The sequence below is a fragment of the Lactuca sativa genome, chromosome 7 (assembly GCF_002870075.4).
Source record: "Lactuca sativa cultivar Salinas chromosome 7, Lsat_Salinas_v11, whole genome shotgun sequence".
NCBI classification, from domain to species: domain Eukaryota; kingdom Viridiplantae; phylum Streptophyta; class Magnoliopsida; order Asterales; family Asteraceae; genus Lactuca; species Lactuca sativa.
In genome coordinates, this window is record NC_056629.2 from 23759809 (window position 1) to 23772598 (window position 12790).

Consider the following 12790-nt stretch of genomic DNA (forward strand, 5'->3'; position numbering starts at 1 on the left):
CCTAGATGATGTTTTAGCCCCATATCTCATAACTCTAGGTCAAAACTCCCATGAATCCTCATAAAGCTTAAGGAATAAAGCTTTGCTGGACCTCAATGGATCTCATCCCAAGCCTCATCTCCAATAGGGACGAAGTGGACATCAAATCTAACCAACAAAGGGGGTCAAGAAACCCTAACCCCCATGTTTATCATGACAACAGAAAAGGAAGCCAAAATATACCTCCAAGATGATGCTCTGAGCTCCAAAATCGAAGGATGTCCACCTCCCTTGCCTCCTCTTAGCTAGAATCTCCTTTGCCTTGCCAAACAAAGCTTCAAAGGTCAACAATGGCCTCTTCTCTCTCCCAAAACGCTCAAAATCTCTTTCGGGTTTCTCTCTGGGGTTGGTGGCCGCAAATGACGGCCATAAGCCCCTTTAAATAGGTCTCAAACCCTGGAAATTAGGGTTTCATTAAACAGCATGGACTCGCCGAGTCCTGACACGAACCCGCGTACAAAACCGCGATCCTACTCGGCGAGTTTGGACTCCAACTCGCCGAGTCTCCTCACAATCACCCAAAAATAAAGAATAAAATAATACTTGGGAATAACTTCACCATAGTAATCTCCCGCAAACGACTCTCGAGTAGCATCTCCTACCCCGTGTCCCAAACTCTCCCAAATAACACGAAGACTCTTGTATTTATAGCTAAACACATGTCACGTCGTGGCCCCATAAGTGTCACGTCGTGACGATCTAACACACTCTGATCTCGACACGTATTGTACTCTTGTGCTACGTATCTCGAAGATCTGACTCATGCTATGTCGTGGCTATATATACACCACGTCATGGTGACCAAGGGACCTTGATTTTGATATGTATGAATCTCGAACATTCTGATGACTCATCACTCTTCACGTCGTGACATGCTCACTATCATGTCATGACATACTCAATTCCACATCATGATGAACATTCATCCACGTCGTAGGATTCAAAATTTGACCGTTGACTTTGACTTCCATTGACTTTCTCAAAATAGCAACGTACTTTCGTCTCAACTTCAAACAATCATGACTTTCTCATACGAACTCCGTTTTCGATGATCTTTATATCCGCAGAAACCTCTCAACAAGATCTACAACATCAATTAACTATCCTTTGTTAAAAATCATTTATCGAATTAAAAATACCTGAAGCTTTATTTCATCTACTCTAAACTACACTTTGGAAAAAACCGCATGTCAATCCGACTTTAAACGAATGAGATATGCATTTGTGAACATTTTCACATAATACAAAGTACAAAAACATATAACTAAAATGTTGAAAATTTTCAGTTTTGATATCCCGACTTCGGGGGACTGTAAATCATTGAATATTAAACCAAAAATGACAAAATTATAATCTAACAAACTCTAAACTACAAGTTAGAAAAAACCACATGTCAATCCGGCTTCAAACAAATTAGATATACATGTTTTAAAACTTTCATAGAATACAAAAAAACTAAAAAACTAAAAACTTTCAGCTTTCATATCTCGACCTTGAGGCACTGTAAGTCAATGAATATAAAACTAAAAATGACAAATTTATAGTCTAAAATTATGTACAAACTCTAAAATACATGTTGGAAAAAAAAAACGCATGTCAATCGGAGTTGAGACGAATGAAATATGCATCTTTTAAACATTTCACAAAAACTGGTTTTGGCCCTAAAAGTGGTCCTGGTTCCTAACACCGGTTCTGGTTTTTAGACCTGGTTTACCCGGACCCGATGGACCCAAACCCAGATTACCCGGAACCCGGATAAAGCAAATTCTTAAACCCGGAACCAGAATCGGTTCTATATATTTCGGTTCTAAAGGTTATGGTTCCGGTCTGAATCCGGTTTCGGTCTGGTTTTCCGGTTCTAAATCTCATCTCTAGTCTGGATTCACACGAATGTACATCCAATTCTCTCAAACCAAGGATCTGATACCAACTTGTAACACTCTAGAAATAAAAGAAATTTAAAATTTCCAAAATCAACCATTAACCAACATTGTTTACAAAAGGAGTCATTGTTTCAAAAACATTATTTCAAAATCAGAGTTTTCCCACGACCCAGTGACATAAAAGAGGAAGTTGTGCACGATCAAGCCTTTTCTTTCCCATGATCCTCAGAAGTACATGAAACAATAAACTAAAACTGTAAGCCAAAGCTTAGTGAGTTCCTCTAAAGTACCAGCACACCACATAGAAAACAAGCATACAATATGAGCAGCCAACCTGACTGGACCGCCTCGCAGGACCAACAGCCTATCTGGACCACTCTATGAGCCTTCAGCATGACTGGACCACTTCGTAGGGCCTACAGCCTATCTAAACCGCTCTACGGGCCATCGGCCTAACTGGACTGCCTCGTAGGGCCTATAGCCTATGCAGTCGTCCCCAGGTGTCTTGGCCTACAACACAAAGCAGGAGCGCCTCAACTCAACCACAATATGTCGACATATATAACAAACTAACATAAACACAGAACCAAAAAATATAGATAATCATACAAATCTACCAATCAGTCATATGCTAGCTTATCACTATCCTATAACTAGGATACATAATCCAGTGGACCGGTATTGGTGCCTTCGACCCACGGTACGGTGAGGAAAACTCACTTCTCAGTCCAAACAAATAGTTGAATAAATCGCTTCACCGAATACCAACTTTACCTATCACCTATTATTCAAATCATGGCCCAACTTAACTTAATATCAAAATACCCTTTGGTCAAAATTGGTCAAATCCTGGTCGAAGTCCAAAAAGTCAAAAAGTCAACCGAGTCAACTCAGCTGAGTACGACCAGTGTACTCATCTTGTACAATTAGCATACACAAGGTCCAAAATTGGGGCTCTCATTGTGTACGCGCGGCGTACGCTCATGTACGCCCAGTGTACGTTGGATTAATGAAATCCTTTCGTTTAAGGGCTTATTCTACTAAGTATTTTCGTCCAAATGTTGATCTAGCCCCCAATATCATCTTAAGTCATAAAGTTTCCAAATTTATGACTTTTAATGGCTAAGAAGTGCTCAAAACTAAAAGCCCTAACTCCTTAACCCATTAAGACGTCACAACTCTTGCGTGGAAGGGATAGAAGGGCCAAGATCACATTTTTATGGTTAATAATAGCTCCAATGGATAAAGTTTCCAACTTTATCCATTAGAATAGCCCCAACAAACAAGATCTAGTTTTTAAGTCTCAATGGGACACAAAAGTGCATCTTTTTCAACTTAATCCATTAAGTCCAAGCCTCCAACCTTCATATTTGAATCAAAATGATGTTTAGATGGATAAAGTTTCCAACTTTATCCATAACAAGGTAACAAACTTTCAAGATCAAAACTTTATGCACTTAAAGTGACCAAAAGCTCATAACACCCAAAACTAGCTAGATCTACCAATTTTATCATAAAGATTCAAACTTTATACCTCTAGAAGAAAGATCAAGGTGAACAAAGTCTGGATCTACAAGCTCCAATGCAACCAACACTTCTTCAATGAGTTCCTTCTTCTCCAAGGTGTACCAAGAACACTCCAAAGCACTTAAAAACACCTTCTTTTTGCTCACAAGGCTCAATATAGGGATAGCGTATCAAGAGAGGGTGTTGGAGAGGTAGAGGCTGAGAATGGAATGGGTTTAGGGAAGTTAATGAGCTTAAATATGGCTCAAACCATGAAAATAGGGTTTGGGCACTGATCACGTACACTTTGTGTACACCTGGTACACCTAGCGTACTAGGGATTCCCTAGTACGCCCAACGTACTCCCCGTACACCCTGCATACGCGGCTAACCCAAAAATCATGCTAACTTTACACAGTCGTAACTTCTTCGTTCCAACTCCATTTTCTATGTTCTCTATATCCACGGAAAGGTGTTGAAGGCGTCTACAATATTATGTAAATATCTTGGACTAAAAACTTCTTGAGAAAAAATACATATTTCATGCAAGAACCCAGCCTATGACTTTTCCCTTTCTACCCTTCGGCCCAAAACACAATTCAAGGGTAAAATCTTTTAACTATCATTACCTCCTTCAACAAGGACTAAACTTTGCCTCCTTAAGGCCCAAAACTTTACACAAATGACTTATGTTCCATGGCTGAGAAATGATAGGAAACGGGATATTACACCTTCACCTTGCCACGATCATCAGAAGTACCTAAACATAACACTAAAACTGTAAGCCAAAACGTGGTGAGTTTCCCCCAAAATACCCCACATAACAGAACATATACAAACATGCATGTTAGGTCCACAATCATCGGACCGGATTACCCTCGGATCTACAACCATCAGGTTGGATTACCCCCAACCCATAGTCATCAGACTGGGTTGCCTCGGCCTAATCAATTATTGGATTGCAATGCCCCAATCTGATGGCGTATGCACATAGCAGTGAAACCTCAACCCATATCGTAGTATGTTGACATATGTAACAGATAAAACATATACCAACACAAATAATAATATATATCTACAGGTCACTACAACACATAAACATCCTACATACTAGGATACGTAACCTAATGGGTTAGCATTGGTGCCTTCGACCTATGAGTATAGTGAGGAAGACTCACCTCACAACCTGAAATGTAGCTGAACATATCAATGCTCGAACTGCTGACTCTACTAGTCACCTATACAATAAATAGTCACCTAAACTCAAAATACCTAAAATGCCCCTAATTTGAACTTGGTTAAAGCCAACAGTAAAAAGTCAAAGTCAAAGTTAAAGTTAAAGTCAACCTCAGTCGACCTCCATGTTGTGGCCATCCTTCGGCCACACCGAGGTCGATGTGTTCAACCCGATTCGAACCCGTTTTCGGATAATTCCATATTTGTACCAAAATAAATATGCATTACATGGGCCCAAAGCACCACGTCATGGCAGATACAGTCTCAAAACAGTCGTGGAAAACCCCATCGCCATGTCGTGGCACGCTACTGCCACGTCGTGGGAAAACGTCTGAAGGCAGAATTCTTTCCAAGGTTCTTAATCCGTAAAGTCTTTTTCACAAACTTTCCAAAAATCATCTAAGAGTCCTATTGATCCCTAAAAATTAGAGGTGGCAAAAGTTGACACGACACGAAACCCAACACGAACCCGACACAAAATAAACGGGTTTGGGTAAGATATTTCAACCCGTTTAAATAAATGGGTTGACACGACACGACACAAAAATTAAATGGGTAAGGTTAGGGTTGAGAATTTCAACTCGAATATGACTCGAAAATGACCCGTTTATTTATATGCAAGTTTTTTGAATTATTTAAATAAACTAGAAAGATATAAAACCAAAAGCATAAGTAAAAGAAAACCTTCGAATTAAATTTTTTTGTAATGTTGAAATGACTTAGCCATCTAGATCAAGATTTCATTTAAGTTTTTCCATTCTCTCCCAAACTACCCAGTCTCTTTCACCACTCTCACATCCTCATGACCTTGTCATCCGCCTCCCCAACTCCCATTCTTTTAATTTGGTCATCTAAACTTGCTATGACTTCATCTATTCTGCCTCAAAACAACTAGTTTTTCATTTTCGCCTACCAAACTCCTACTCTTTCAACATGCATAATCTTTTAACCTTACATGACACGTCATATTTCAAGGTATAGACCTAACCCAAAACCCAACACGAACTCGACACGAAAATAAAGGGGTTGACACAACACGATATGTTAATTAAATGGGTCGAGTTAAGGTCAAGCACTTTCAACCCATTTAGTGTTTCGACATGAAACGAACCCGACACGATTGCCACCTCTACTAAAAATTTAAATTTTATGGACATGCATGCCCCCATGCATTTCCTTCATCAAATCTTGGTCGAAAAGAGTAGAAAAGCGACCTAAAATCATGCAAGGATCCCAAACCACAACCATTTCTCAGATCTACAATGTATACAGTCCTTGGGACTCCTAAGAGTCATCAAGATGCAAACTTTATCACTTTGTTTTACTGAAAATCCATTAAAGTGTTCAATCATGCAAGATAAGTCTAGATCCATAGAGAAAAGATGAAAAGCTAAATTAAATATCCTTACGAATGATCTAGCAAATTGATTCCATAGATTGGAGAGTGTTGTTTGCTTGCTTATTGCACTCAATCTTCTTTTACTTCATTCAAAATCACTAAAAAGTCTTGAAAAAGAGCTCAAAGCTTCTAGGTGGGTTAGGGTTAGGTTTCTGGGGTTGGAGAATGATGGAGGCTGAAGATGGGCAACCCTAGCCTCCCCACTATCCTTTAAATACTCAATAAATTAGGATTTTCATGATAGAGGGTCGCCACATCATGGCTAATAGATGTCATGATGTGGGGATCATTAAATGATCCGCGAAACTTCCAGCATCACTACGTCCTGGGATGTCATGTTGTGGCCTTATAAGTTTCACATCATGACGATCTAATACACTCCAATCTCGACATGTATTGTACTCTTCTGCCACATGTCTCGTTGATCTAACTCATGCCATGTCGTGGCCATATATGCACCATGTCGTGGTGACCAAGAGACCCTGTTTTGACATGTATGAATCTTGACGGTTTTTATCACCCATCACTCTTCACATCGTGACATGCTCATTGTCACGTCGTGACATGCTCAATGCACTTCGTGATGAACATTCATCCCCTTCATCGGATTCAAAAGTTGAACGTTGACTTTGACTTCTGTTGACTTTCTCAAAATAGAAACATACTTTTGTCTCAACTTCAAATGGTCATAAATTTCTCATACGAACTCCGTTTTAGATGATATTTATATCCACTGAACCTCTCAACAAGATCTATAACATCCCTTAATTATCCTTTGCTAAATAAAATTAATCAAATCAAAGTGACTTATAACTTTATTTCATCTACTCATCTCACAATATTCATATCTTGTAAAATAACACTTGTTACGAGCACCTTAACATTCGAACAAAGGGAAACCGTCATGACCTTTTTAGTGGGCAAAGCACTTGTAAAATTGTTTTTTGTGTGTGATGTTTATAGAAATCAAATTGAGTGTGTTTAGGTCATTTGTTTGGTAATTAAGGTATATTTTGTCGATGCATCTGCATCTGAATATGTTGTATTTTTGTGTTTGATCAATTAAGGTAGAATATTAACATTAATGACTGCTTGAAGAATACACAAAAGTCAAATTGTGGATTTCATTTCGATTTAGTCATAGCAATTTGTGGAAATACTTGTTCTTATACACCAAATTCAGTTGTGTGAAAGATAAGGTATCTTAATAGAGTATAATTTTAATTTGTTCATGTTCGTTCATTTGTTTGACTAACTTATGTGAACAAACATGAACTAGCCTTCATTCGTGTTCATTCAGTTCGTTTACAACCCTAGCCTTATGTAAGCATTAAGAGGCATATTTGATTCAATAACTACATACTCTCTTGATTTTTACAACACTTTTTGTTTGTTAACTACCATTCTACATCAACTTCATTAACATAGACCATTCGACGACTTAGTATATATATTTCGGGCCCAACACATGCATCCGATAAGAAAAGGTTGGATAAAGACTTGATTAAGCCTCAATTAGGTCCTTTGAGGGATTTCAAACTCATTGAGTTTTCCAAAAAGAATCATAATGAATGGTAGTTCATTGGGCCTGTCTTTTGTTCCCAAATGTGTTAGTTGGAATCCAATTTTTGAAAACCACAAAACCCTTGATCAAGTTTTTTTTCTAGATTTTAACTACCTATAGGCGAAAGAGTTATACTTTTCTATTTTGAATCATAAGAAGACAATTAAGCTTTTAAGAACTAAGGAGTAATCTCAGTGACATATAAGGGGATCGAACCAACATAACTTGGTGAAAGTCCACTCCTTTGCTAACATGATTAAAAAAATCCATACCATAAAAAGAAAATAATTTGTGTGGGATGCTAGTAAGGATGAACCTGAGAAGTCTTATTTCATTTTTTTGTATTTACATTTAAACGTATTTATCTTAATATTATGCAACTTTTGTCTTGAACTAACATTTGGTGGGATATCAAAGGCTACTCCTAGAAGTAGGATTATGGTGGGGGATAGGAAAACTTGAAAATAAAATAAGCAATATCGACTATAACAAAACAAAAAAACTACAATCTCAAATGACAAAAAAAATATATCGTCACTTATTCTACGTATACCATTTAGCAACACAACCTATTCGTCATGACATGTTGTTTGGATTTACTACTAGAAAAACAGCCTTTTACGACTTGCAAACAATGACACGCAGTGATTTACGATACGCAAAAGTGTGCGCCCTAAAAATAATGTCATCTCCTCTAAAATTTGAAGGATAAAGGACGCGCATTTATGCGTGCCCTGAAACTAGTGTCAGAAAAGAAAAAAAATACAAACATGGAGGGCGCTTATCTTAAATGTATGTCCTCTTCAAATGTCGCTTTATATTTTTTTTGCTTAAACGCACGTTTTTAAAGGGGGAAAATGAAATTGTCTGAAATTCTAAAATTTTGAAGAACCCCACGTCTACCCTCTATCCTCAGTATCTCCTTTCATTCACTCCTTCCTTCTCTCTGTAAACCCTAAACCACCGCCACCATCGCCATTAAACCTTAACTCAATCCACACTTCACCTTCATTCACTCAACCCAGCCCTTTAATTTTAGCAAACCCACCAGAACCCTAGGTCTTGCCTTATATGCTTTTACATACTTCCTTCCCTAGTTGTATGTTATTCCGAATCCTTATTTCTTTTCTCTATCACGAACGCGCCTCTATCGCATCACTCTGCTCACCGTCGTCGTCTTAGGCTCTTACGCCTTCATCGTGGTATATGTGCCCATCATATTATCATACATGCCGCCTCTTCTCGTCGTTCTGCTCCTTGACCCTACGCAGGTAATATAATAAGTACTCCCTCTTCTCGTCATTCTGCTCCTTGACCCTACGCAGAGCGTGGCTATTACCTTCTTGTCCAACGACCCATTAACTCCTCCATGCTTCCTCTTCATGACTGCAGCAAACCCAAATCCCTTCCCCCTTATTTAGCTTTCTTTTACTCCAAAAGCTTCTTCTTCCCATGTAAAGATTGGAAAAGGTGCGGTTTCATTTTCCAGCCATTCATGGAAGCTCATCGCTTCCAACGCAACCATAAACTCCACACTTGAAAGCCCACAATCTTCTACACTCTCAATCCATCACATTCACCTTTCCCTTCATCTTTATCTTATTATTCTTCCTCGGATCTAGTTCAATTGGAAATACGATTCATTGAAAGAAGAGAGGAGATTGCATTTATGTGATTACTGATTTGATTGTACTAGCTTCTAGTTGAATTCCACAATGGCATCGACGCAAGGTATATTGAAACCGAGGAAATCGACTTCATGTGATCAAATTATGGTACAAGTTTATGGTTTATTGTATTTATTGTGGTTAATTAACCTTAAAAGCTTCTTATGCACTTTTAGAAGCGTATGCCTCGTAATAGTGAAGCATATAGGAATCGGTTTAGGCGGAACGATTTTCAGAAGCGCACGCCTTCGAATTTTTAGTCTAATTTAGACTTATTTTGATTTAGTCTAATTTTGACGATCCCATCCCATGGCCAAATTGAATACTGGAACGTGTTTTAACCAAACGGAATTGCTTCAAATTGCAATTGGGATCGTCAATTTGGATTTTGGAATGATGAATTGGAGATTGACGGGAAATTGATTGCCGACTAAAATTCTAGTCTTATGCTTTGATGCTTAGTCTTATGCTTTGATGTTTCGCCTGGTACTTTAATGGATTCAAGTGACATTCCTATTATCCTATATTCCTATTCCATGTATTCTACAATTCCTTCTAGTACTCTATTCTGCGTATTCTACACTTCGTGTAGAGCATATTGAAATAGAAGCACCAGAGAACTTTATCGGTCTTGGTGAGGAGAATGATGACCAAAGACAATCAGGTGCATTAGGAAGCCAAAGAATTTCAGATCCTTGGAGATTCAATTATATATTATTGTAGTTTCAATTATATGTTTAGTATTCTATTTTTTATAAGATATATAGTTTTTATATTTACTTTTTAATTCCGCCTCGGGCTTATGCCTCGCTCCGCCTCGAGGCTTACGCCTCGTGAGGCGAAGGGAAAACGCCTCGAGGCGCGATTCCGTTCTTTTAAACCTTGATGTCAGGCAACTACAATTTCTTTTTCACTTAGTTAATGGACATGACTTAATCTAGTATTCTGATGGCTATATATATAGGGTTAATGAAGAAAGAACTTAACATTTTACAAATTTGCCCTCACTTATTTTTTCCTTCTCAGTGTTTCCCCTTTTTTTGGTTGCATAACTTATTAAAACAGTACAAGAGTGTGTGTCTCTATCTCCCCTCTCTTTGAAACATGCATTGTAGTTGGCTCTAACTTAAAAGACAAGTGAACACAGACCCCCATACAACCAAGAAAACTGTAGAGCCTAAAACAAGTTTCTATGCTCAAGTCTTTAACAGATATGAACACCAATTCCTTTCAACATCTCCATTCTAGGCCAAGGCAATTTAATGCTCAAGGACCTCATATACATTCATCAACATCTTTCTAGGAGAAAACAAGTGGTTTTTCATATTCATGAAGGTTCCTTATCTCCTCTCCTTTTTAACAGAGAGCTACTTGATTCATTGGTGAATTCTCTACAGTCTGCAAGTCCAATTGTGATATCAAGAGTTAACCAGGTGGATACTGCGAGACTTGATGTTGAAAACAAGGTTTTCTCTGTAATGAAGGTATATTATGAAATAATCTAGTTCTTTCTTTTTGTTTCCATCTTTAATTTCTTATCAAATCTTATCCTTTTGGGATTAGCTAGGATTGCTATTTTAGTACGAAGCTGAGCTTGATGCTTTCCTTAAGTTTCTCATTTGGAGGGACCTGGACTCTCTATTGCTCAGAAGATATGGTATTGTGTTGCTACAGTTGGTGGGAAATATATTTGGACTCGTCTACATTTTTTTTTTTTTTTTGCTTTTTGTCGAGGGGTTGATTCTAATCAGGTATATGTTATTCCATGTTTAGATTTCTGTAATTGCAATCCTCTTTATTTTGATGGTTGTGCTAATTGGAATATGTTAATGGCTTAGTGCTGCTAGAACTTATTTATAACTATCTTTTGAAGCAAACTTATTATTATTATTATTATTATTATTATTATTATTATTATTATTATTTGTGATTGAGGGATTATTAGCATAACATCTAACTTCTATCTTGTGATTAGGCAGAATCAGATTTGCGAACAGCCGTGGATACTATTAAATGTTGTAAATTTAGAGGGGCTTTATGTTCTCATCACAAAGGATGTTTATGAACTACAAAAATGATAAAGGAGAAGAAAGAGAGTCTTTAGAAAACTAAAAATAGAGAAAAAAAAAACAAAGAACATGAGCAGGAACATGCAAGAGAAAAGGAGAAAGAACATGTGAATGAAAGAGAGAAAGAACACGAATAAGAAAATGCTAGAGAAAGAGAAAGGGAATGAGGGCATTCTAGAGAAAAAGAAAAGGAACAGGAAAGAAAACACAGAGAAAGAGAAAAGAGAATTGAGCAAGAACAACATAGTGAAAAAGAGAAGGAAAAGCAACAAAGGGAAAAAGAACGTGAGTTGGAGAAAGAGAAGATAGAGAGGGAAAGAGAAAGTGAAAGAGAAAGAGATAAGGGTAAACAGAAAGAGAAAGAGAAGAAAATGAGGATCTTGAGGATAAGATACGAGTCCAACCTGAAGAAAATGTGATTACAGAAGGTAATTTTGCATTCTTTGTGTTAGAGAAATATGATTTACCATGGTTATAACTAAAATATTAATAGTATCATTTGAGATTCTGACTTGAATTTATTATATATTTAGGTCTGGAGATTCCACAGCTCGAATTTGGTCAATTAGTGATGGACCTTGTAGCTCAAATTTACAAAAAGGCCCCTTAGATGTTGCTGTTTTGAAACACTATACAAATGATAAGAGCAAAGATGTAACAACACTTGACTGGAATGTGAGTCTTTTTTTATTTTTTTTCAACTTTTTACTTTTTACTGTTGCATCTTATACTTATAAATGAAATTTGTAATGTAGGGTGATGGAACTCTACTTGCAACAGGTTCTTATGATGGGCAAACCAGAATATGGAGTATAGATGGCAAATTAAGCTACTTTTTTGCATTTTCAATATGCTTTTTTAAAATAAAATTAAGTTAGGTTTATTTATTATTTTAGGAGAGCTGATGAGTACATTAACAAAACATAAGGGGCCAATATTCTCTTTAAAATGGAACAAGAAAAGAGACTATCTTCTAAGTGGCAGTGTAGACAAAACAACAATTGTATGGGACATTAAGACTGGAGAATGGAAACAACAAATTGAGTTTCACGCAGGTATTGTTTCTTTCTATTTATTTTATAATTTTTGTTTTGTTATATTTAATTTAAACTTAAAAAAAACTGCAGCTCCTACTGATGTTGATTTATGTCTGTAAAGTTGGAGATAATCAACGAGTAAAAACTTTTGTGGGCCATCAGGTTTAACAAAAAAAATAATATCTATAAAATTGTTGTTGAATGATATTATGAATTATGAATTAATTATATGTGAATGTTACTTACAACCAGGGTGAAGTGACTGTTACTTACAACCAGGGTAAAGGTGGCAAAGACTTTTGACTTCAGCTTGATGGGTGCATCTTCTAGATCTTGTAAATATGTTCTCAACACACTCATGTAGGTATTTTATCTGATTCTTTCTTTTAC

At 37.1% G+C, this 12790-nt stretch overlaps 1 pseudogene; it reads left to right on the forward strand.

Moving 5' to 3' along the window:
• The first annotated feature begins 10556 nt into the window (after positions 1-10556).
• LOC111907204 (WD40 repeat-containing protein HOS15-like) lies at positions 10557-12568 on the forward strand (annotated as a pseudogene).
• Positions 12569-12790: the final 222 nt, after the last annotated feature.